This window comes from Podarcis pityusensis (assembly GCF_964106645.2).
Source record: "Podarcis pityusensis genome assembly, chromosome: 16".
In the NCBI taxonomy this organism is placed as follows: domain Eukaryota; kingdom Metazoa; phylum Chordata; class Lepidosauria; order Squamata; family Lacertidae; genus Podarcis; species Podarcis pityusensis.
The window spans coordinates 21,124,450-21,148,398 of NC_138041.1; the positions used below are offsets into that span (position 1 = coordinate 21,124,450).

General features: G+C 48.5%; 1 protein-coding gene across 1 annotated transcript in view; it reads left to right on the forward strand.

Annotated features, from left to right (window-relative positions):
- RBM19 (RNA binding motif protein 19) overlaps positions 1-23,949 on the forward strand; it is a 103,829-nt gene that overhangs the window by 44,835 nt on the left and 35,045 nt on the right. The gene's annotated exons all lie outside the window — the stretch shown is intronic.

The window sequence follows — 23,949 nt, forward strand, 5'->3', positions numbered from 1 at the left end:
CGCATTGCCATCAATCTTACAGCAGCCCCCTCCCACGATTCCTGAAGACCAGAATTCCCCACCCATGGTGGGGCAGAGACTCATCCCCCTCTGATGATGGTTGATGAAGGAAATGGCAAAGGTGAGGGCGGCGCCACCAGCTGTGTTGATGGTGCCACGACTGACAGTTCAGTTGGTGACATGGAGGGGCCTGTGGCCACGCCCCCTCTTGTCCCCCCTCCCCACCCAATCCGGGTCATGGAAGTAGGGTCCAGTTCAGGTTTGAGTCGCCTTGGCCGCCTGTTTGTAGTCTTAACAATGCCTTCATTTCTCTGGTTATTAATGTGCTGGGCCCGGGGGTAACCCGAGCAACGTGGTCCAGGTCCGGTCCCAAATCCAGGGGTTCCGTGAGGAGTCAGTCTGACAGGGCCAAGGCAGGACATGAGGCAGGAAACCAGGCAAGGTCAGGCACAGGGTCTCAGGCAGGTACTAGCAAACAGCAACGTTGCTCCTGCAACCTGGGGCGGGGTCCGACAGCCCTTTATCTTTGTCGGGGTAACGGCCGGTCCTGATCCCCCGATGACTCACCTCCCTGTTTTGCCCAAAGGCAAGCATTCCTCCTGCGAGTACTCAGGTCTCTCTTTCTCTCAGACCTTAGTCTCTGCAGCTCGGGAGATGTCGGTGGGTTACTAGACCCAGAAGCCGCCTCAGCTTCTCCTGATCCAACTGGTAGTGGAGCAGCTGTAAGTGATTGCCCAGCTGAAGGCAACGAGGTATTCCCCGTATCTGGAGCCAGGGCAGGCTCAGGCCCCTGACTCGGCCCAGCTGGTGCTTGTTGCAAGGGAACGTGTGCAGACTGAGGCTCTTCGGAATCAGGCCCCAGACTTGGCTCAGATACCGCCTGAGGCAGAGGATCTGGTGCGGACTGAGACTCCTCTGGTTCCAAGCCTGAGTCCCAGGCCATCACAATTAAGCACGGAGCCTCCAAAATCTACCCCTTTCCTTAGATATGGGCACAGGGGCGGAGGGAAGAGAGTCTTGTGCTAGCAGGACAACTGAGATCCCTTGGGCAACACCACCCAGCAGCACCCACCCCTACCCATTCGCCCACCTCCTCCTTGGTTAAATTATTCCGTGGGAGCCGCTCTGGAGTGCTAAATTACTGTGACAGTTGTAGCAACGCAGACGTACCTGTCTCTGCCTGTCATTCTCCGCTCCAGCTGCGGCTGAGAAGCTGTCAAGAAGTAATCATTCGGGGAGTGGGCTGTTGGAGAGGGTGGCGGGCAGGCAGGGGCTGGCCAGGAGCTGAGACAATGCAGCACGGATTCCAATTTTGAGAAAATTGGCCCAGGTTATTAAGTCTTAGGAAGCTGCCTTATATTGAATCTGAGCATTGGTCTGCTTATCTCGGCATTGTCTTCATCAAGCGTGGGACACTTTCCGTCCCTCCAGATGTTGCTGTACTACAACTCCCATCATCCCTAACAAGCAACCAGGGATGATGGGAGTTGTTGAGCAGGCAGAGGCAAACTCGGCCCTCCAGATGTTTTGGGACTACAACTCCCATCATCCTTGACTGCTGATCCCGTTAGCTAGGGATGATGGGTGTTCCAAAACATCTGGAGGGCCAAGTTTGCCTATGCCTGTTGTTGAGCAACATCCAGTGGGCCAAAGCTTCCCCATATAGTGGTCCAGGGTTGCCGGGAGGGAGGTGTTGGTGGAAGACCCATCACTATTTCTGCAGCGGAGTCCCTGTATCCAGCATTCCAGAGCCACCCAATCAGCACGAAGGGGAACGTTTCTTAGCCACTGAGAAAGAAGCCTTCTCACCCTTCGTGCTGGTTGGAGCCAATTAGAGTGAAAGGAGGAGAGTCAGCTGCTGAGGGTGGGCTCCTAGGGCCACTCTGGGGGAGGTATGCTCCAAAGCTAAGCCTTAAGGGGCACTGAAAGCACAAGGCGTCCAGTGTCAAGAGAAAGGGGTGCAAGTTCTGTTATGTACAATGGGACTTCAAGGAAAGCACAGCTTAAGTTACTCTGAAAGCAGATATTGGAACACTCTAAATCGTTTCTCCAGGTTCACATTCCTGAAAAGAGTAGATCTAGCTGAAAGGCAACACATGGAGATCTGTACAGGCATCCCATTTGTGTGCAATCGCGTTTATGCGGGTCGCTGCGAAATAAATAAATAAATAGGCTTTCCTTTTCTTGGTGCCTGGAAGTTGCTTGGGAGTGCTGCCCAAGTGAGAGAAGGTGGCACAGGGTGGGAGGTGCCTTTTCCATGTCCACATGCCATTCCTGGCACCCCTCGCTATTAAAGTGTTCCCCACTTTACGCGATTAAGGATGTTCCCCACTTTATGCGATTTCACTTATGTGTGCGGTGGCCCCAGAACGTTGCAATGCATCCTTAAATGCTATTATTCTGTAACCATAAGATTGCCGTATAATGTTAGAAGGGGTGTTGCTGTGACCATCGCAAGTGTACCACTGCATTTCTCTCCCCATGCCTGCTCTGCAGTGATGGGCAGCTGTTCTCTGGGCTTTCAGGCAGGAGGCTTCTAAAGCAACCTGGAGAGGCTGGGGGTTGAACCTAAAGCCTTTGGTGTGCAGTGCAGATGCTGTACCACGTAGCTCCTGCCCTTCCCTAAATAAACACCCAAGCACACAATTCACAATGTGAGCTGCCAATGGATTGCAAGAGGGCTAGCAACCTCAGACCTGATCTAACAATTGCACCCAGCCCAACCCATGCCCTCTAGTTGCCCACATTCCCAGAGCAACATCTACATCTGCCTTTGACTGCTTACCCAGACACCAGATCAGCTGTTGAATCACAGCCCCCTCCCCTCCCCAGGATAACTGTCCCTCTGAAGTATGGATGGTCAGTCCAGCAAAATTCATGACATGTGGGGAGATTTGAACATAGGTTCTCCCCAGTCTCGGTCCGACTGGCTCTCAGCTGATGACTGGCAGCTGCCTATGTGTGAGCTGGCTCCACCAGAGAGATATCACACTTTTCGCTGAGGAGAGGCAGTGTGACAGCTTTGCCAGTGGTGGTGGATCTGCGATTACACATTCACTTATTCATGTCATCACTTGGGGTGTGTGTGTGTGTGTGTGTGTGTGTGTGTTCATGTTCGTGTATTCTTTCTGCAACACCACCTCAGATCTGCGTTCCCATTTCTGTTAACCCCCTTTCCCCATCCATAGGTTCCCTTGCGCGCGCTCTGTCTCTCTCGCTCTCTCTGTAATGCTGCAGAATTAGCTATTGCAGAACTGCAAAAGGGCTGCAGCTCAGAGGTATTTAAGCAGGCTCTCTCCCATTATGAGCGGCCACATATTCTGAAGAACATAAGAAGAGTCCTGCTGGGTCAGGCCAGTGGTCCATCTAGTCCAGCATCCTGTTCTCACAGTGGCCAACCAGATGCCCATGGCAAAGTCTCAAGCAGGACATGAGCGCAAGAGAACTTTCCTCTCTGGTGGCTTCCTGCAGCCGCTATTCATAAGCATGACTGTCTCCCAAACACGGATGCAAAGCACAGCATCCTCATCATGGCTAGTAGCCTTATCCTCCGTGAATTTGTCCAATCCTCCTTGAAAGCCATTGGAGGAAGTCATGCTTCAGAAGAACCAATTGCTAGAAACCACAGTCAGGAAGAATCGCTCTTGTGGGTCGGGTCCTTCTTGTGTGCTTCCCACTGTGGTTGGCCACTGTGAGAACAGGATGCTGGACTAGATTGGCCACTGGCCTGAACCAGCAGATTTTAACCCAGATTCTGACATTTGCTGTGAACAAACACACATACGTGCCCCCCCCCATAATAAGAAGGCAACAAAATCCCTCCTTCATCAGTCCAAAGGCCTATCTAGCTCAGCATTCTGTTCTCATCGCTAGGGCTGGGCGATGTTAGCTTTTCAACATCACGATGTATCACTAGCCAAACATTGCAATACAGTGGTACCTCGGGTTACATATGCTTCAGGTTACATACGCTTCAGGTTACAGACTCCGCTAACCCAGAAATATTACCTCAGGTTAAGAACTTTGCTTCAGGATGAGAACAGAAATCGTGCTCTGGCTGGCGTGGCAGCAGCAGGAGGCCCCATTAGTGGTGCTTCAAGTTAAGAACAGTTTCAGGTTAAGTACGGACCTTCGCCACCCGGCCTCAGTTCCCTCCACCACCAGCGTCCAGCACAGGGAGGAAGGAGGCAGTAGCGAAGGCAGAAAAGCCTCACCCACAATATACCTCTGAGTGAGGGCGCCATTGCTCTCTGGCCCTCAAAACGATCATGGCGATGTATCAAGCCTACTTATCACTGCTGCATGTTCTCTCTCTCTCTCTCTCTCTCTCTCTCTCACACACACACACACACACACACAGCCTACCTCACAGGGTTGTTGTGAAGATAAAACAGGGTGGGGTTTGCTCTTTATTTTGGAGAGAAATATCTAAATGTGATAAATAAGGACAGAATCATTTGGTCTGGGGCTTGAATTGAAGATTAGAGAGTAGCTCCTCTCTCTTTCTCCGATGTCACCTGCTTTCTTAGCAGCACGTTTAAAAAAAAGAAAGAAAGAAAACTTGTCGGCAAAAAGTGTCATTTTTCGTTTCCTGCCACCCCTGGCAACTGGTCCCATTAACTAATCCGACTGATTGTTCATATTCCCGGTAGGTTGAAAAGAGACCCGAATCTACACTTCATTTGCAAGACCCTCTGCTGAGTGTGCCGCTAATGACCGTTCTAATTATGATATCTCACGGTTGCCTTTTTTTTGGTTATTTTATTCAGAGGCTGCCCGATCCTTGCTTGCCTTGTGACACCTCGCCAGTTTCGGGGAACGTGTGTTGCAGGATGAATGAAAAACGGGTCAAAAGTGGGAGGGAGGGAGAGAGGCAGAAACAGAAGGTTCTACTGGAGGGGGATTTTTAAAGGCAGCACTCATGCTAAGCGTGCCACTCTTTCTCTTCCCCCATCACCCCTGTGGTAGCTGTGGCGGTGGTAGGGGCTGTTTATTTCATTCACAGAGCGAGGGATAGAGGGAGAAAAGAGAAAGACTGCTTTACAGTGGTGCCTCGCAAGACGAAATTAATTCGTTCCGCAAGTCTCTTCGTCTTGCGGGTTTTTCGTCTTGCGATGCACGGTTTCCCATAGGAATGCATTGAAAATCAATTAATGCGTTCCTAGGGAAACCGCCTTCAGACCCGGTCCGGGGACAGTCTGTCCCCGGACCTCTTCTGAAGGCTGGGGGGGGGATAAGGGCTTTTCTTCCCACCCCCAGCATTTTAAAAAACCCGGGGACAGCGGAGGACTTCTCCGCTGTCCGGGCAATCTTAAAATGCTGGCGGGCGGCATTTTAAAATCGCCCCGGGACAGCGGAGGACTTCTCCGCTATCCGGGGCGATTTAAAAGCCCCTGGGAAGGCAGGCAGGGGGGACAAAGACTTTTGCCCCCCGCCAGCCTTCAGAAGGTGTTCCCGCCCCCCGCCCCGCTTCGGAGCACCGTTCCGAAGCGGGGCGGTGGGGGAAGGTGTTCCCACCCCCCCGCCCCGCTTCGGAGCAGCGTTCCGAAGCGGGGTGGGGGGAAGGTGTTCCCGCCCCCCGCCCCGCTTCGGAGCACCGGGAGAAGCGATCTCCCCGCAGCCCCTTGCTTCAAAAGAGGTCCGGGGGCAGCGCGAAGCGCTTCCCGCTGTCCCCGGACCTGGGGCTGCGGGGAGAAGATCGCTTCTCCCCGCCGCCCCTTGCTTCAAAAGAGGTCGGGGGCAGCGCGAAGCGCCCGCTGTCCCCGGACCTCTTTTGAAGCAAGGGGCGATGGGGAGAAGCGATCTCCCCGCCGCCCTTTGCTTCAAAAGAGGTCGGGGACAGTGGGAAGCGCTTCCCGCTGTCCGCAGACCTGGGGCTGCGGGGAGAAGATCGCTTCTTCCCCGCTGTCCCCGGACCTCTTTTGAAGCAAGGGGCTGCTGCCCCTTGCTTCAAAAGAGGTCCGGGGACAGCGGGGAAGAAGCGCTGCGCTTCCCACTGTCCCCGACCTCTTTTGAAGCAAGGGGCGGCGGGGAGAAGCGATCTCCCGCAGCCCCTTGCTTCAAAAGAGGTCCGGGAACAGCGGGAAGCGCTTCCCGCTGTCCCCAGACCTGGGGCTGCGGGGAGAAGATCGCTTCTTCCCCGCTGTCCCCGGACCTCATTTGAAGCAAGGGGCTGCTGCCCCTTGCTTCAAAAGAGGTCCGGGGACAGCGGGGAAGAAGCGCTGCGCTTCCCACTGTCCCCGACCTCTTTTGAAGCAAGGGGCGGCGGGGAGAAGCGATCTCCCGCAGCCCCTTGCTTCAAAAGAGGTCCAGGGACAGCGGGAAGCGCTTCCCGCTGCCCCCGGACCTGGGGCTGCGGGGAGAAGATCGCTTCTCCCTGCAGCCCCTTGCTTCAAAAGAGGTCGGGGGCAGCGGGAAGCGCTTCCCGCTGCCCCCGGACCTGGGGCTGCGGGGAGAAGATCGCTTCTCCCTGCAGCCCCTTGCTTCAAAAGAGGTCCGGGGGCAGCGCGAAGCGCTTCCCGCTGTCCCCGGACCTGGGGCTGCGGGGAGAAGATCGCTTCTCCCCGCCGCCCCTTGCTTCAAAAGAGGTCGGGGGCAGCGCGAAGCGCCCGCTGTCCCCGGACCTCTTTTGAAGCAAGGGGCGATGGGGAGAAGCGATCTCCCCGCAGCCCCTTGCTTCAAAAGAGGTCGGGGGCAGCGGGAAGCGCTTCCCGCTGCCCCCGGACCTGGGGCTGCGGGGAGAAGATCGCTTCTCCCCGCCGCCCCTTGCTTCAAAAGAGGTCCGGGGACAGCGGGAAGCGCCCGCTGTCCCCGGACCTCTTTTGAAGCAAGGGGCGATGGGGAGAAGCGATCTCCCCGCAGCCCCTTGCTTCAAAAGAGGTCGGGGGCAGCGGGAAGCGCTTCCCGCTGTCCCCGGACCTGGGGCTGCGGGGAGAAGATCGCTTCTCCCCGCCGCCCCTTGCTTCAAAAGAGAAGACCCGCAGTTCCCGGGGCAAGCTTCGTTTTGCGAAGCAAGCCCATAGGGAAATTCGTCTTGCGAGGCAACTCGAAAACGAAAAAACCTTCCGTTTTGCGAGTTTTTCGTCTCGCGAGGCGTTCGTCTTGCGGGGCACCACTGTATACCATAATGGTCTCTAAAATGGATGAATGAGTCTCTGCCACGATGTGTGCCTGAAAAGTGACTAACAAAAATAAATAAATTGTTTATTAAAGAGTTTCTAAATACAGTAGATATAGGCAGAGATAAAGATATCTCAAAAGAAAGAAAAAACCTACAGTACCAGACGAAGCAATAAAACCTCCAAAAAGCAAAAATGCAGCCACACACTTTGAAAACATCTTAAATATCAGGCGCTTGGCCACCAAGCTTTTGCAAACAGCCCAGTCGAAGACGCGCGATTGCTTATGTTCCCCTTCTGAGTAGAAGCAACGGGGCGTTAGGATGGCGGCTGCAAGGGTCAAGGCCTTCTTAATGGTGGCTCCGTATTTGTGAAACTCCCTCCTCAGAGGTACGCTCGACTCCCTCCTTGTTTTCTTTCAGCTGTGATTTGAAGATTTTCAAGAAGCGAATCTGCTTTTCATTCATTTGTGTTGCTGTATGTCAGGGGTGGGGAACCTCAGCCCTGAGGGCCAAACGGAGCTCTCCGTGTTTCCACGGAGGACTCTCCTCGGGCCACACCCCTTGTCAGAACCTTCTTCATACTCTCCCAGATTTTTTGCCTGGCTGGGACGCATTCTTAAACCCCAGTGGTGTGACTCTCTTGCTTGCTGTTATGGGAGTATAGAAGGCTGTGTATAGAAACTGGCCTGCTGTACGAAGGTCACATTTTCATCCACTGCTCTGGCCACTTTTGCCTCTGGCCACCCCAACCATGTGGCCCTGGAAGTCTTCCTAGGTGGCAATGCGGCCCTTGGGCTGGAAAAGCTTCACCAGCACTCCTGTAAGTTGTTTTTGTTAAGTGTGAGTTAGCGTTTTGTAATTGTGTGTGTGTGTGTGTGTGTGTGTGTGTGTGTGTCTGTGTGGCTGGCTTGTTTTGATTCTGTTTGCTTGTTTTAATGGTGAATTTTTGATGTTTGCCTCAAAATGTTTAAGTACTGATTTCCACACTGGGAAGATGTTTGCACTTTGAAGGTGGCTGAGAAATTCCTTAAACTAATCATGAAAGAGAGGGGAGCATTTTTTGGCAAAGAGTAGAACTGGAGAAGGTTTAGAATTATAGAACGGTAGAGTTGGAAGGGACCCTGAGGATCATCTAGTCCATTGGTTAGCAAACTAAGGCCTGGGGGCCAGATCCTGCCCAATCGCCTTCTAAATCTGGCCCGTGGACGGTCCGGGAATCAGCGTGTTTTTACATGAGTAGAATGTATCCTTTTATTTAAAATGCATCTCTGGGTTATTTGTGGGGCATAAGAATTCGTTCATTCCCCCGCCCCCAAAAATATAGTCTGGCCCCCCACAAGGTCTGAGGGACAGTGGACCGGCCCCCTGCTGAAAAAGTTTGCTGACCCCTGATATTAGTTCAACCCCCTGCAATGCAAGAATATGCCCCTGTCTCTTTTGGGGATCGAACCTGCAACTTTGGCGTTATCAACGCCATGTTTTTACCAACTGACACAGAAGAGCTTCTTACAAGGCAGACAGCTAACTCCCATCTTCCCCAGCCCAACATGGCTCATCAGGGATGATGGGAGTTAGGGTCCGACAACAGATAAAGGGACAAGTGGGTATGAATCGCCTTCTCTGAGGGTGAAAGGTTTAAATAGTTTGCGCCATTTAAAGGAACTGAATTACATTTATTTAAAGCATTGTTAACTCTGAAGCTTCATTAGCAAGGCAGTCCCTCCCCTCAGGTTGGCAGAAGAGGGTTTGGAGGGAAGAGGAAAAAAGTAAGCATGGGCACTAATTCTTAGGTGCAAGGTTCTTGTATAACCAGCTGGAATAGAAACAGTTCAAAGAGAGGAGGAGCCCAGTGTTAGAAACTGAGATGTGAAAGCTAGGAGCTAAATGGCACATTAAACCTAGGTTATGGGTGCAACAACGGAATATCTAGGCACGCTTTTTTAATAACGAGAATACAAAGCTGAAAATGAATGAACTGCAGCTGAAATATTATGTTCATTTTTCACATGGTCTAGTCCTTCCCTTGCCCACGCCCCTGATATTCTTAAGAGGGTCTCTTCTCCAGTCTTCAGAGAGTAGCTGGAAGTGGGGAGGCAGAAAAAGGTCCTCCTTTCTTTCCACTTTGCAGTCTTAATCTGAAATCTTAGGCGCAGTACTGCGCCCAGAGCTCAGAACCTGCACGCGCTGATGAAATTCCCTGTCGCAAAATTCGCCTAGAACAATGGGAGTTTCAAACACTGGAGGAACCAAATGGTGCTGGTTTCTCTGTCTGGCATCTTGTTACTGCCAGCGCTGCAGCTTGGTGGAATGGGGTGGGTGGGAATTCTGAGAGCAGAAAAGCATTAAAGGATTTGCAAAATAACCACATACCTAGAATGCACAGATTTTATTTATTCAATACACTTTCATCCTGGATTCATTGGCAATATGCAATGTGCAAGCTGGGTGGATTTAGATAACTTAAATTCCCCAACTCTTCAGAGTTCTGCTATTTTCTGACACGACGAAACTTTATTCAAATTTTTAAAGGGATATCTTGCAAACCAGTGGGCTTGTTGTTTTTGTTGTTGTTGTTCCATGCCTTTTTCTGAGGCAGTTGTTTGAGAACTGCTTCACAAGGGCTTGCTCCTTCCAGTTTGAGGTTTGTTAAGCAGACTGTACTGATCCGCATTCCAGAATATCTTCCCAGTGATAAGGACTAGCATCTTGGTTTTTTTGTATTTTGTTTTAAATTAAAAGTTGAGATTCTTGAAATGCTATACTCAGTGCATTTTAATAGCACTTCCTCTGGTTCATTCCTGCATCCTGTCTGGCAGAACTGGTAGCATCTGTAACATTTCAAGGGTAGAGGGGATAACATCAGAGTCATCTTACACTCAAACCCACGCCAGGAAAACCCAGCCACAACCACTGTGAAATCCAGCCACTCTCTGAGAAGGGCTGTAGCCCAGTGAAAGGGCATCAGCTTCGCATGCCAAAGGTCCTGGGTTCAATATCCAGCATCTCTATGTAGGACGGAAAGAGTCTCTCCCCTGGAAACCCTGGAGAACTGCTGCAAGTCAGTGTAGACAATACTGAACCACATAGGCCACGGGCCCAACTCAATATAAGTCAGCTTCCTATGTTAGTAGTTGCGGATGGATGAGAGTTGTGTGTTCATCATAAACCACTGTGCATCCATCTGAGAAGGCTTCTGCTGTGGATTTCAGTGGACTTAGATCAGGCATAGGCAAACTCTGCCCTCCAGATGTTTTGGGACTACAACTCCCATCATTCCTAGCTAACATGGGAATTGTAGTCTCAAAACATCTGGAGGGCCAAGTTGGCCTATGCCTGACTTAGGTGGACTATATAACCAGGCATGGCACAGAGAGAGCAGATAGAGAAAGGTTTTTCTCCATCTCTCCCAACACAAGAACTCATGGGCATCCATTGAAGCCAAACGCTGGAAGATTGAAGATGGACTTCTTCACTCTGCGCCTCGTTAAACTGCGGAACTCCCTTCCACAGGAGGCAGTGATGGCTGTCAGCCTGGCTGACTTTAAAAGAGGACGGGAGAAATTCATGAAGGATGAGGCTGTCGACGGCTTCTGGCCGTGATGGGCTATGCTCTGCCTGCACAGTTAGGCAGCAGTCCTTCTGAATCCCAGTTTCTGCTTGAGGTCTCCGTCCAGGCATCTGGCTCTGGCCCCTGTGAGAGCAGGATGCTGGGCTAAGATGGGCCCCTGGCCTGATCCAGCAGCCTCTTCTTCGGTTCTTATGTCTGGCTGTGTCTAAAAGCTTCCGCTCTTTCCTCCTGCAGACGGGGAACAGGCTTGCTGTAGCGTGTCAGGAGGTATATTCCCATCCTTTCCTTTTTGCACATCATTCATTCATTATTCCCCCCCCCCCCCCGAGGTTGCCAAGGAGACGTTATTGATGACCGTGATCATAGTAATATGGGGAAGTTGGGGGGGGGGAGAAATGGTTCAGACCAATTCCCCTTGAATTTGCTGCCCAGATCTCTGCAATAATGAGAGAGGAGGCTGCCTTTTTTTTAGGGGGTTCCCCCTCCCCTCCTTCCTTTCTCCTCCACCTACAGATATTTCCTGCGCCGACGCTGGAGAAAGAGTGTTTAAATTAGCTCTCAATGTCCACCTCTGGCTGCCTGCATCCTTGTAATGATTTCATTAGCTTGAATTATCCACGTTATTTTCTTGTAATGGGATTAGCTGAACTGGAGTCATCTGAAGAGCGAAGGGTGGGATGGCGGGGAGGGGAGGGGGCCTTTTTTGGGGGGGTAGGGATGGGTAGAGAGAGAGCATTTTCTGCCTTGCATGTTTCATTTAACCATCTTACGCCAAGGGGCTGGTACTGACCGTGGATGGGAACCTTGGCAGAGAAAAAAAGCTCGCCCTATTGGACAGAACACTCACTCCTTCCTTCTGAGAAGAAAGGGATGAGATAGGATGGAGAAAAGCAGCTATTATCCCTCTCTAATCGTCCAATTGGTGCAAAGCAGAGATGTTTAAAGATAGTTTGCAGAGGGGCGGGTGGTGCTGTTTTGCAGTGGTTAAAAAACGAGAGAGATTTTGTGGCAATGGGATGCATTTTGCAGAGATGAAGCCCATCTTCACCCCCACGCCAGGGACAGGGAGTGGGTGGGGCTGCAGGATTGCGATTCGCGGCTCATACAGGCCCACAAAGCCTCTGCCAGCCGTAGAACTGAAACTTGCTTTTTCCCTGGGCTTTGTTTGAAATAAAGGAGTGTTTTCTCTCTTTTTTTGTTTTGTTTTTTTAAAGCCAGTACAGTGGTACTTCGGGTTAAGAACTTACAGTGGTACCTCGGGTTAAGTACTTAATTCATTCCGGAGGTCCGTTCTTAACCTGAAACTGTTCTTAACCTGAAGCACCACTTTAGCTAAAGGGGCCTCCCACTGCCGCCGTGCCACCAGAGCACGATTTCTGTTCTCATCCTGAAGCAAAGTTCTTAACCTGAAGCACTATTTCTGGGTTAGCGGAGTCTGTAACCTGAAGTGTATGTAACCTGAAGCGTATGTAACCTGAAGTACCACTGTAATTTGTTCCGGAGGTCTTTTCTTAACCTGAAACTGTTCTTAACCTGAAGCACCACTTTAGCTAATGGGGCCTCCCGCTGCCGCCGTGCCGCCAGAGCACGATTTCTGTTCTCATCCTGAAGCAAAGTTCTTAACCCGAGGTACTATTTCTGGGTTAGTGGAGTATGTAACCTGAAGCATCTGTAACCTGAAGCTTATGTAACCTGAGGTACCACTGTATTTAATTCTCAGCATCGCCACAATATCTTTATTTTTCTCCCTTCTTGAAAACTAACATTAACACTGAATTCTGTTCTAATCCCTCCGATCTCATAGGCCTCTCAAACCGAGACTTAGTGTGGTCTCAGGGTCTCGCTGCCCGGGCTACTTCTAAACAAATTTCATGTAGACATCAGCTCCATGTGAATCACCTATGGGATGTGCAGGGGGCTTATATTAACTTGAGCTTACAATGCATGTACCAAGAATATTGGTACCTGTAATATAAATGGGTGGTGAGTTTGGGGGCGGGGGTTGGTCACTATTAGTATTATTCATTTATTATTAATAATAATTTTTATTTCCATGTCTTATTTTGTTAAATCTGCAAACAAATGAACAAATGGTAGAGTTGGAAGGGATCCCAAGGGTCATCTCGTCCAACCCTCTGCAATGCAGGAATCTTTGGCCCAATATGGGGCTCAAACCCACGACCCTTAGACGAAGAGTCTCATGCCCTGCCGGCAGAGCTATCCCTGCAGGAATGAATGAATGAGTGAATAAGTACCGTATTTTTTGCTCTATAAGACTTTTTCCCTCCTAAAAAGTAAGGGGAAATGTGTGTGCGTCTTATGGAGTGAATGCAGGCGGCGCAGCTATCACAGAAGCCAGAACAGCAAGAGGGATTGCTGCTTTCACTGCGCATCAATCCCTCTTATTGTTCTGGCTTCTGAAATTCAGAATATATTTTTTTCTTGTTTTCCTCCTCCAAAAACGAGGTTCGTCTTATGGTCTGGTGCTTATAGAGCGAAAAATACTGCAAGTAAATAGAATACGGCTGCTGGTGCCAGGCCAGTTGGACTGCAATAAAGCTGTGTGGTTGGATATATCCATCGAGGAAGAGGCCATAACAGCTACTAGTCCTGATGCCCTTTCTCTTCCTTCACAGCTGGGGGCTGTGAATGCCTCTGAATTACCAGTTCCTGCAAACTGCAGGGTGGGTGATAATGTTCTGGAACTCGGGTCCCATTTGTGTGTTTCCCATTGGGGCATCTAGTTGGCCACTGTAAGAACAAGCCAACTGGCTTGGCACCAGCAGCCGTTTTCTATTTTTTTAAGTGGTTTGTAAATGCTTTTGTTTGTTTGTTTGTTGCATTTATATCCCACCTTTTCCACCAAAGAGCTTGATGTGGTGTACATGCTTATCCCCCCCACCCCCAGTTCGTCCTCACAACAACCCTGTGAGGTAGGTTATGCTGAGAGGAAATAACTGGCCCAATTTCACCTACCCGGTGAGCTTCATGGCTGAGTTGGTAGTCAAACCCTGGTTCCCCAGGTGCTAGTCCAGCACTCTGACCACTTTGCCACACTGGATTTTAAAGTGGCAACTTGCAGCTGCCCTGCCACTGCCTTCAGGGAAGGCCATGGCTGGTTTGGGAGGGTGTGACTGAGGAGGGAGACTATTTAAGACCCTTCCCAAGGCAGCTCCCACCATTACGGTTAAGGGGTGATATGATAGCCATGTTCAAATATATAAAAGGATGTCACATAGAGGAGGGAGAAAGGTTGTTTTCTGCTGCTCCAGACAAGCGGACACGGAGCAATGGATCCAAACTACAAGAAAGAAGATTCCACCTAAACATTAGGAAGATCTTCCTGACAGTAAGAGCTGTTCGACAGTGGAATTTGCTGCCAAGGAGTGTGGTGGAGCCTCCTTCTTTGGAGGTCTTTAAGCAGAGGCTTGACAACCATATGTCAGGAGTGCTCTGATGGTGTTTCCTGCTTGGCAGGGGGTTGGACTCAATGGCCCTTGTGGTCTCTTCCAACTCTATGATTCTATGATTCTATGATCCTTTGCTGAGCTTGAAGACACACACACACACACACACACACACACACACACACACACTGAATGGGCTGCTTCTTCCCATTGTGGAAAAAACCAGCTTGTTCTTCTGTGCCACATCGGAAGAGAATGCTTTGCAGATAATCAGGTTAATAATAAAGATTTATGGAGGGGAGCGCTCGGTGTCGTCGGAATGTGTTTGTTCTTTTCATTTCTGCTTTTTTCTGTTGTTTTTTTTTACTTGTGAAGTCCCATGCACGCTGTTCCGAACACAAAATGTGCCACGGAGACTGGGGGGGGGGGGGAGGTGGGCAGGTTGGGGAAGTGGAATTGCTGAGCAAATCTGTTTCCAATGGCTCGTTTGCCATCTGTGACTCCTGGATTGCCTTTTAAATCCTCCAGAGCTGGCTGGAAACTTTCTTTCCCCCTCCCTGGCTCCATCCTGTTGTTCTTGCTTTGGATTGTCTTTTTGGAAGATGGCAGATGCAGGAGAAGGGAGATTGGAGAACAAGGCGCAGCCACGGCAGCCGTGGGTTGTTGGGCCATCCAATAAAACTGTGGGGTATGTGTGTGTGTGTGTGAGAGAGAGAGAGAGAGAGAGAGAGGGAGAAGATTAAGGACAGCAAAAATAAAAGTATTTCTTCATGCCAGGACATAATTTAAACTCTGCCACTCTCACAGGAGGCAGTGATGGCCACCGACTTGGGTGGTTTTAAGAGAAGGTTGGACATATATATCCATGTATTTGGGGTTTATGGACTGCAATAAAGCTGTGTGGTTGGATATACAGTGGTACCTTGGGTCAAGTACTTAATTCATTCCGGAGGTCTGTTCTTAACCTGAAACTGTTCTTAACCTGAAGCACCACTTTAGCTAATGGGGCCTCCTGCTGCCGCCGCGCCGCCAGAGCACAATTTCTGTTCTCATCCTGAAGCAAAGTTCTTAACCCGAGGTACTATTTCTGGGTTAGCGGAGGCTGTAACCTGAAGCGTATGTAACCTGAAGTGTATGTAACCCGGGGTAACACTGTATCCCTAGAGGAAGAGGCCATTACAGCTACTAGTCCTGATGCCCTTTCTCTTCCTTCACAGCTGGTGGCTGTGAATGCCTCTGAATTACCAGTTCCAGCAAACTGCTGGGTGGGTGATAGTGTTCTGGAACTCAGGTCCCATTTGTGTGTTTCCCATTGGGGCTTCTAGTTGGCCACTGTAAGAACAGGATGCTGGACTAGATGGGTCATTGGCCTGATCCAGCAGTTCTTCCTATGTTTGTATGTTGACCCGTTGTCGTTTTTTTTAAAAAAAAGGTGAGTTTGTGTGCGCGCTCTTGTAAATCTCTCTTGAGGCTTTATTGCAGTCAAGTGCAATTTTCTTAAATAAATGCATGCATTTGCAAGACTGGGTGAGCAACTCACCTTGCAGATTTCATTTTGTTTCGCTTCTGATTTGCACACCCTTTTTCTATATTCTATATTCTATACTATACACAAGGCGGCTTAGAAGCTGAAGAAACAACAAAATTGACAGCAAAAGATCACATACCCAATAACGATCTGATCCAATGCAAAAAAAAAAAAAAGGTCGCAATAAAAACGTAACTTTAAAACCAACAACTTATATCAAATAAACAGCTTACATAAAATAAATAAATAAAACGGCTTTGTTCAAATCAACAACTTATACCAAATAAACAACTCATATCAAATAAAGAAACATTCAACAATCCATTAGAATATAAAAGCAAACAGTAAAATTAAATATCAACAAATAATAGTAATTAAAGAGTTTACACCTAACAGTTAGAATAAAGAATTACTCAACTATAATCCATAAAATAATGGCAAGTCACAATGCATAAAATACCACAAAGCATACAAAACCATGTAAAAGGGTCAGCTTGAGAAACAGGGACGCACAGCTTTTAAAATTATTTTTTTTAAGATAACCCCTGTACTCCTCTCTTCCCAGCTGTTCCTGATTTTCTCAAAGTCATGGTGTAGGAAAGGCTCTTAGGGCTAAGGCAAGTGGAAGAAGTCTAAGTCGCATACAGGTAGCCCGCGCCTTTAAAAAACAAATTATTTGCACATTTTATTTACAGTGGTACCTCAGGTTAAGTACTTAATTCGTTTTGGTGGTCCGTTCTTAACCTGAAACTGTTCTTAACCTGAAGCACCACTTTAGCTAATGGGGCCTCCTGCTGCTGCCGCGCTGCTGGAGTACGATTTCTGTTCTCATCCTGAAGCAAAGTTCTTAACCTGAGGTACTATTTCTGGGTTAGCAGAGTCTGTAACCTGAAGCATATGTAACCCGAGGTACCACTGTATTTGCTTATTGCATTCATATCCCACAAGACAGCTCAAGACAGCGTACATGGCTCCCTCTCCTCCATTCCCCACGACAACCCTGCGAGGTAGGTTTGGCTGAGTGGCAGGGACTGGCCCAAGGTCTCACCCAGCGAGCTTCAGTGCTGGGGATTCGAACCTTGGTTCTAGTCCGACGTTCTTGCCACTGCATCACACTGCATCTCTGCTGTGCCAGGGTTGTTGTGGTGCATGCCGTTGAATGCATTGAGTTGCATGTGCAGTGCTAGGACCCTTTAACAGATTACTGTCCAGCCTTGCACACACACACACACACACACACACACACACACACACTGTATCCAAGCGCACCCCCTCCCCGTTGCCACCTCCACGCATCTGCATACAAACAGGGGCTTGTGCACATTTTAGCTGCCAGAGCTCAAGAGGCCCATAATTATTCCTGGGTTCCATGGGGGGGGGGGAAGGCTCCCCACCCACCCCCGGTGCACACCCTTTCTACTCATGTGCGCGCAGACCCCCAACCCCATCCCATGCTACAAAACAAATTAGGAACGTGAGAACTCTTCTTGTTGATCAAAACATAAATTATTCTTCACAGGCAGGGCACATTGTGCTCTGGAGAGGGTAATTGGTGCCTTCTCCCACTCCTCAAAAGGTGAACATCGTAATTGGAAAAGAGAGGTGTTAGCGGCTTGCTTGGGCTTGGAGAGGAAGGGGGGCATTAAAGCATTCCCCCCCTCCCCTCCGTTTTTTTCGCAGCTTGGGGATGTCAATGGCCATGTTATGGATTCTAATTATCAACACAGTGGGGGAGGGAGGGGGGTGTCCCTGGACAAGGAGTCCTTGGTTACCCCATTGTTCCCCCTGGCTCGGTGGGTAAGGAAGCCTGCTGGAATCTTCTCTCCTTCCTGTGGCTCCCTAGAAAACAGTTGATTCCCAAAAACCTCCCCCCTCCCCCCCCCTCTCTCATATACAACCCTCGCTCCCCCCATATATACTTTTGGGTTATAACTGCAGCCTTATTCTCACTGAGGTCATCAACTTGGGTCAGGACTGTACTGCTTCAAATTGCAAGCAGGAGCTGTCATAATTTGAACACTCTTCCATTGAAAGAAGGAAAAATCCCTTGCATCTAGAAGAGTAGAATCTTGGGGAAGAGGAAGCTGTTTTTAACTAACCCAAACCAGAGGTTAGTTTTAGAACTATGATTTAGGGCAATGTTGCTCAAACTTACAGGAATTGTGTACTCCTTTTGAGAGTTTATAGTCTTACCGGTGTACTCCTTTCTCAGGTGAAGACAATTTGGGCATAGTTTTATAGCACTATCTTATCTTTGTATTGTTTTTGCCAGCTTAAAAAAACCACCCCAAAACCTAGGATGAAGTAAAATAAAACAAATTCTGCCATGTGCCCATTAAATCCCTTCTGTGGACCCCGGGAGAAATGAGCCAGCGTTGTTAACCATCGTTTAGAAGTTGTCTTTGTTTCACTAACCTAAATTATAAGTTTAAGGCTGACCACAGTTTACATCTGGGTTCGGGTGTCACCAAACACTGGTTACTTCAAGTCGGAAGTGAAAGCTTACAATCTTGTGGCTGCAGCAGAGGAGAATTGACAGCACGTCAGGATGAGGCCTCTCTGTTTTGCTACTAGAGATTAGCGTGGCTACATTCTTGGATGAGACCCGAAAGGGCTTGATTCAGACAAACAGTGGCGTGCTTAGGAGTTGGCAAAACTGGCCGGTGCAGACCCGTGTGTTTGTGCGCACACAAAAATAATCTGTCAGACTGTGGGATGTATGACATATATGCTTGTGGTGATGCGCTGCCGCTATCTCTGCGAGATCAAAGGCAGGAGAAGCTTCCTGTCATTCTCACACTGCGGCACAAATGCATGCAGTAAAGTGGATTTTTTTGGGGGGGGGGTCCCCCAAATGCAGCTACTTGCCCAAGGGTCTAAGGGACCCCAGGTCCTTTCTCTGCAGGCAAAGTTTAGCGAGAGCAGTCAGCGTTTGGGTCCAGGCTCTTAACCTCAGCAGCTTCATTGTAGAGTGGTTCAGACAAGCGACAACAGCCCTTCCTTGTAAGGAGGGGTGGGGGACCGCAGAAAGCAGTGCTGGCTACCCCCTCCATTGTGGCTCACAGCATCTATACTCTCCTCCACAATGTTTAGCTGACGTATGAAGAAGCTTTGCTTCTGCATCACTGCATACGTGGGGTCATTTCACACCCTGGTCAAATACTCCACGAGTGACTTAGGAGCCCTTGATACGGGGCAGAAAAAGGGAATCGGTTCTTTATATGATGCAGAATTAGCTTTTGGAACTCACCGCCCCAAGATGGGGTGATGACTGCCAGCTTAAATGTATTTGTTTCTGTGTTACTTATTTAACAAAATTTATATACTGCTTCATTGTATTAAAACCTCAAAGCCGTTTACAAAAAAAAAGGTGTTAAATTTTATTTTTATTTTACTTATTTATTTCGTGAATTATAGAATGGTAGAGTTGGAAGGGACCCCGAGGATCATCTAGTCCAACCCCCTGCAATGCAGGAATGCATCTGCCCCATATGGGAATCAAGCCTGCAACCTTGGTGTTATCGGCACCAAGCTCTAACCAACTGAGCCATCCATATATATATCCTAGCTTTTCTTCCTCCAGGAAGTCCAGGTGGCATACATGGTCCTCCTTGCTCCCTCATCAGTTATTCTCCACAACAGCCCTGTGAGGGAGTAGATTAGGCTGAGAGACAGTGAATGGCCCAAGGTCACCCGATGAGCTTCATGGGCAGAGTACAGATTTGAACCCTGGTCTCCCAGGTCCTAGTCCAAAATGCTTAAGCACTAGTTGTACCTTCACTTTCAAATTTAATCCATTCTGGGAGTCCGTTCGACTCCCGAAACAGTTTGAAAACCAAGGCGCGGCTTCCGATTGGCTGCAGGAGTGTCCTGTAACTAATCGGAAGCCACGCGAGACATTCGGCTTCTGAAAATCACTTCCGGTTTTCGATCGCTAGGGAGCCGAAACGTTCAAGTTCCAAGGCGTTCGGCTTCCGAAGTTCCACTGTATACTGTACTGGCCCTTATCAGTAAAAAACAGTTAAATACAGATACAGTGGTACCTCGGGTTACAGACATTTCAGGTTACAGACGCTTCACGTTACAGACTCCGTTAACCCAGAAATAGTACCTCGGGTTAAGAACTTTGCTTCAGGATGAGAACAGAAATCGTGCGGCAGCGGGAGGCCCCATTAGCTAAAGTGGTGCTTCAGGTTAAGAACGGACCTCCGGAACGAATTAAGTTCTTAACCCGAGGTATCACAGTACGTAAAAAACATTCAAAGGATAATGAAAATAATCCATAAGCTAAAGAGAGAGAGATTAAAACATATGTAAACATTATCCGTGACTGGTAGACTGGTAAGAAAAATGTTTTAAACGGGTGCCAAAAAGGAGTGTATGCCAAGTGTCAACAGGCGGGGAGTTCCAACGGGTTGGTGCTGCCACACTCGAAGATGGCTTCAGAGGCAGATCATATGAAACTGCGGGTGAGAGATCTATCAAGGGCTCCGAAGTCAATCATGCACTGTCCTTCCATGCCGGCAGAACGCCCGAAGGGGTGTTGTAGGAGTCTCAACTTTGCAACCGACAATGACCCGCTTAACAACAAAGGCCCTCGGCTTCTTGTTTACTTCCTTCCTTCCCTGACTCCTGGAAGATTACGTGCTGCTTTAGCCTCCCGACAGCGCTGCTGATTCTCTGAGGCCGCCGCTCCCTCTCCCTTGTTTTAGTTTGTTTTGTGTTTTCGTTAATGCTGCTTTCAAAGAAAAAGAGGGAGGGAGGCAGGGAGAGGGGGGAGGCTCGGAGGAGGAGGGAGACGTGCAGATTCATTTTGAGGCTTCATAATGCCCTACTTACACACGGCGCATCCCGAGGAAATTCGGCAGATGGATGCCTGGTCATGCTGGCAGTGCAGCAGGTTAACTCCCCGGATTTAGCTTCTATCATTTCACGAGAGCGTTTACGGCACTTTACCGCGTTTATTCCCAGCCGGTGCACTGGCCCAGCCAACTGCCGCCCCCCCAACCCCGCCCCGCTAGCGTGGAGATTGCTGGAGAAAAATATCCCCCCTCCCTTCTTATTCTGGAGCCCATGCATTAAATATTCATTGTTCCCAATTTGTGCATAGGTGTTGATAAGCAGACCTGGCGAAGAAGCGACTAGTTCTAGGCAGTGGGGGGAAAACATCACAGTGGAATTTCAAGGTGGAGCAGGGGGGCAGTTAAAATCTATGGGACAGGTAGGCTGCTGCCCCCACCCTGGTACCACATGCACACACTGGATCGTAAAGCGAGGCGTATATAATTCATTGGGCTCTATTTATGCATTTATACCCTGCCTTTCTCCCAAGTTGGGACTCAAGGCGGCACCCACCATTTACAAACCACATTACAAAATGCAAAGCAATAAAAACAAACCAGTTGAAAACAATAGTTTTGGGCCCAAACCGTATAGGGCAAAGGTTTTCTTTTTAAAAAAAATAATAATATTTATTGCTTTTAAAAGTTACAAAAAAGTAGAAGAAAGAGAGAAGAGACAAAAAAAGAAAAAAGAAAAAGAAAGACAAGAAGAAAGAAAAAGAAAAACAATGCAATATATAAACAATACAAACCCACCCTAAACCCATTAAACTAAACACATAAACAAAGCAAGACAAAAACAATTTGAAAACATCCCTCCTTTTCCATACTCTCTCCTTCATTCCCTTGTTTCCTCGACTTCCTCACACCTCCCTTCTTGTATCCCACTTCTAGTACTTGTTTCAGCAAATCCTTTCCATCTTTCTCTATTTTCTGTCATATTATAAATAACATGTTCTTTAACCTTATTTCTCATTAAAGGTAAATTACTTATATACTCCCAACTTCTTATAGCATTTCTGCTAAATCCATAAAATATCATTCCACCATTTTTCTAACAGTCATTACTTTAACAAAATTTCTAAATAAACACTTTAAATTTTCCAGTAATCTTCCACTATCTCCTCTCCCTGGCTTCGGATTCTGCCAGTCCTTTCCGTCAGTTCCATATAATCCATCAACCCGGTGTTCTTATATCTGAGGCTCTTAAATCTCTTCCAAGTCCCTTCTGCAGGTCTTCTTCATATTCTTTGATGCTCAGGAGCAAATCTCGGGAAAACTCCAGCCTAGCAATACTTTTGTTCCTTCTGGACAGTTCAGCCAAATTTCCAAAGTTAAAAATAAAGTCCATAGAGTGATTCAGAACGTATTTCAATATTCCTCCAATTCTAGCGACCCCCAAAACTTCAAGCTCCTCCAAACCCAGGTCCATGTCCCAAAAGTCAGTCAATCCCTGGATAGAGGGTTCTTTCCAACTTTCCTTCTTCAATCCAAGCCGGGATCCTAGCCTCAAAATTTGTTAAAGAAGGACAGAACTTTCTTTATGTATGCTACAACAGCAGCAAGAATACTTATTGCAAAGCACTGGAAGACACAAGACCTACCCACACTGGAAGAATGGCAGATGAAAATGATGGACTACATGGAATTGGCGGAAATGACTGGTAGAATCCGAGACCAGGGAGAAGAGTCGGTGGAAGAAGATTGGAAGAAATTTAAAGACTATTTACAGAAATATTGCAAAATTAATGAATGTTAGAATGATGTTGGATTGAAGTTAAGTGGTTTCTAGCTGTAATGGTAAAAGAATATGGAAAAATTGGATTTTCAATAGGTCAAAACTTAATGCTATAATATATTAAGATTAAAGATTAGGATAAAATAAGGAGGGAAAGGAATTGCTGAACTAATAAATTGAACTGGAATACAAAAAAGGGAGGCATGAGGATGTCCGGGAAACGAGTAAATGAAAGATAAGGAATGAAAAGATGGAATTGTTTTTAATTGGTGTTTTTTTTTTTGCATTTTGTATTTTTCTTTTCTCTATTTTTCTTTTTCTTATCAATGTAATCTTTTTTTGAAACTTTAATAAATATCATTAAAAAAAAAATTGACTTTTGCTAGATTCTGTCATGAAAGACCTCAATTTATAATCCTCAATTTGCTTCTGAGAAATTAAGGATCCCGCTTGTACTACTTTTGGTTTCACATCATCAGCTTTCTCCTTTTTCTCCACCATTTTCACATCATCCTGAATTGTTTCTGTATTGACACTCACTTTTTGACTCAAATTAATCACGTTCTGTTCCAAGGGTAAGGGTTTTCAAACAGTGTGCTGTGGCACCCTGGGGTGTCGTGAATGATGGTCAGGGGTGCCTTGGGCAACACTGGCCTCTGTCTCTCTTTCCTTCCCTCCCTCCTCTGATGCCCTCTCAAGTCTCTGCCTCCCAAAGGCTTGCACAGCTGTTTGTTGCAGCAGCCCTGGCTACAAGCTCCGCAGGCGAATGGTGCGTCTGGGGCTGGCCAGGGGGTGATGGTTGCCAGGAGCTGAGGCAGCATCAGAGTTAGCAAAGAAGCGGGTGAGGGAGCCCAGTCAGTCCACCAGTCTTTGCTTTGGGGAATGGATGGGCAAGTGGGAGGCCGGGCACTGGCATTTCTTGTGCTTGCTGTGTGCAAGGTCTGAGTGGGAGTTGAGTGCCTGGTGCTGAAGGTGAGCCTTTCCGCCATGCAGGCCTGGTAGCGGTCGCTGCTGCCACAGCTGCCTCCCAACGTAAGGTGTTGGCCACATGTTCACCTTTGGCCAGTCTCCGTTGGGCCACTAAAGCTAGGAGCATCCTCTTCCAAGGCCCCTGTGGGGCAATATGAGGAGGCACCTCTCTTTGGGGCAGAAGGGGGCACCTCAGAGACCAGGGGCAGCAGCAGCTGCTGCCCAGAGGACTCCCAAGGAGAGGGAAGAAGAGAGGAGGCTGAGGGAACGTTCCACAAGGGAGGGTGTTCGAAAACGGGCCAGATTCTGCCAGCTCCGCAGGCAAGGGCGACATACCTGGGCTCCTGAGCCCCACAGGGGTGTCACAGAAAGAATGTAGATGGTCAAGGGGGCCGTGGATTAAAAAAGCTTGAGATAGGGCTTTATAGGTCTACAAAGAAAGAACTCACTTCCCTACAAAGTGGGGCTGGGGGGGGTGTCTTTTTTCATTCTGTGGGTCACATATCCAACATTCTTTGTCCACTGTAAGGAAGGCACTTGCTCAAGCAGATAGGTGGGTTGTCCATGCAGGAGTTTGCAACCTAAGGCCCAGGGCTGAATCCAGCCCAATCACCTTCTAAATCCAGCGTGTGGCCAGTCCGGGAATCAGTGTGTTTTTACATGAGTAGAATGTGTCCTTTTATTTAAAATGCATCTCTGGGTTATTTGTGGGGCATAGGAATTGGTTCATATTTTTTTTCAAAATATAGTCCAGCCCACCACATGGTCTGAGGGACGG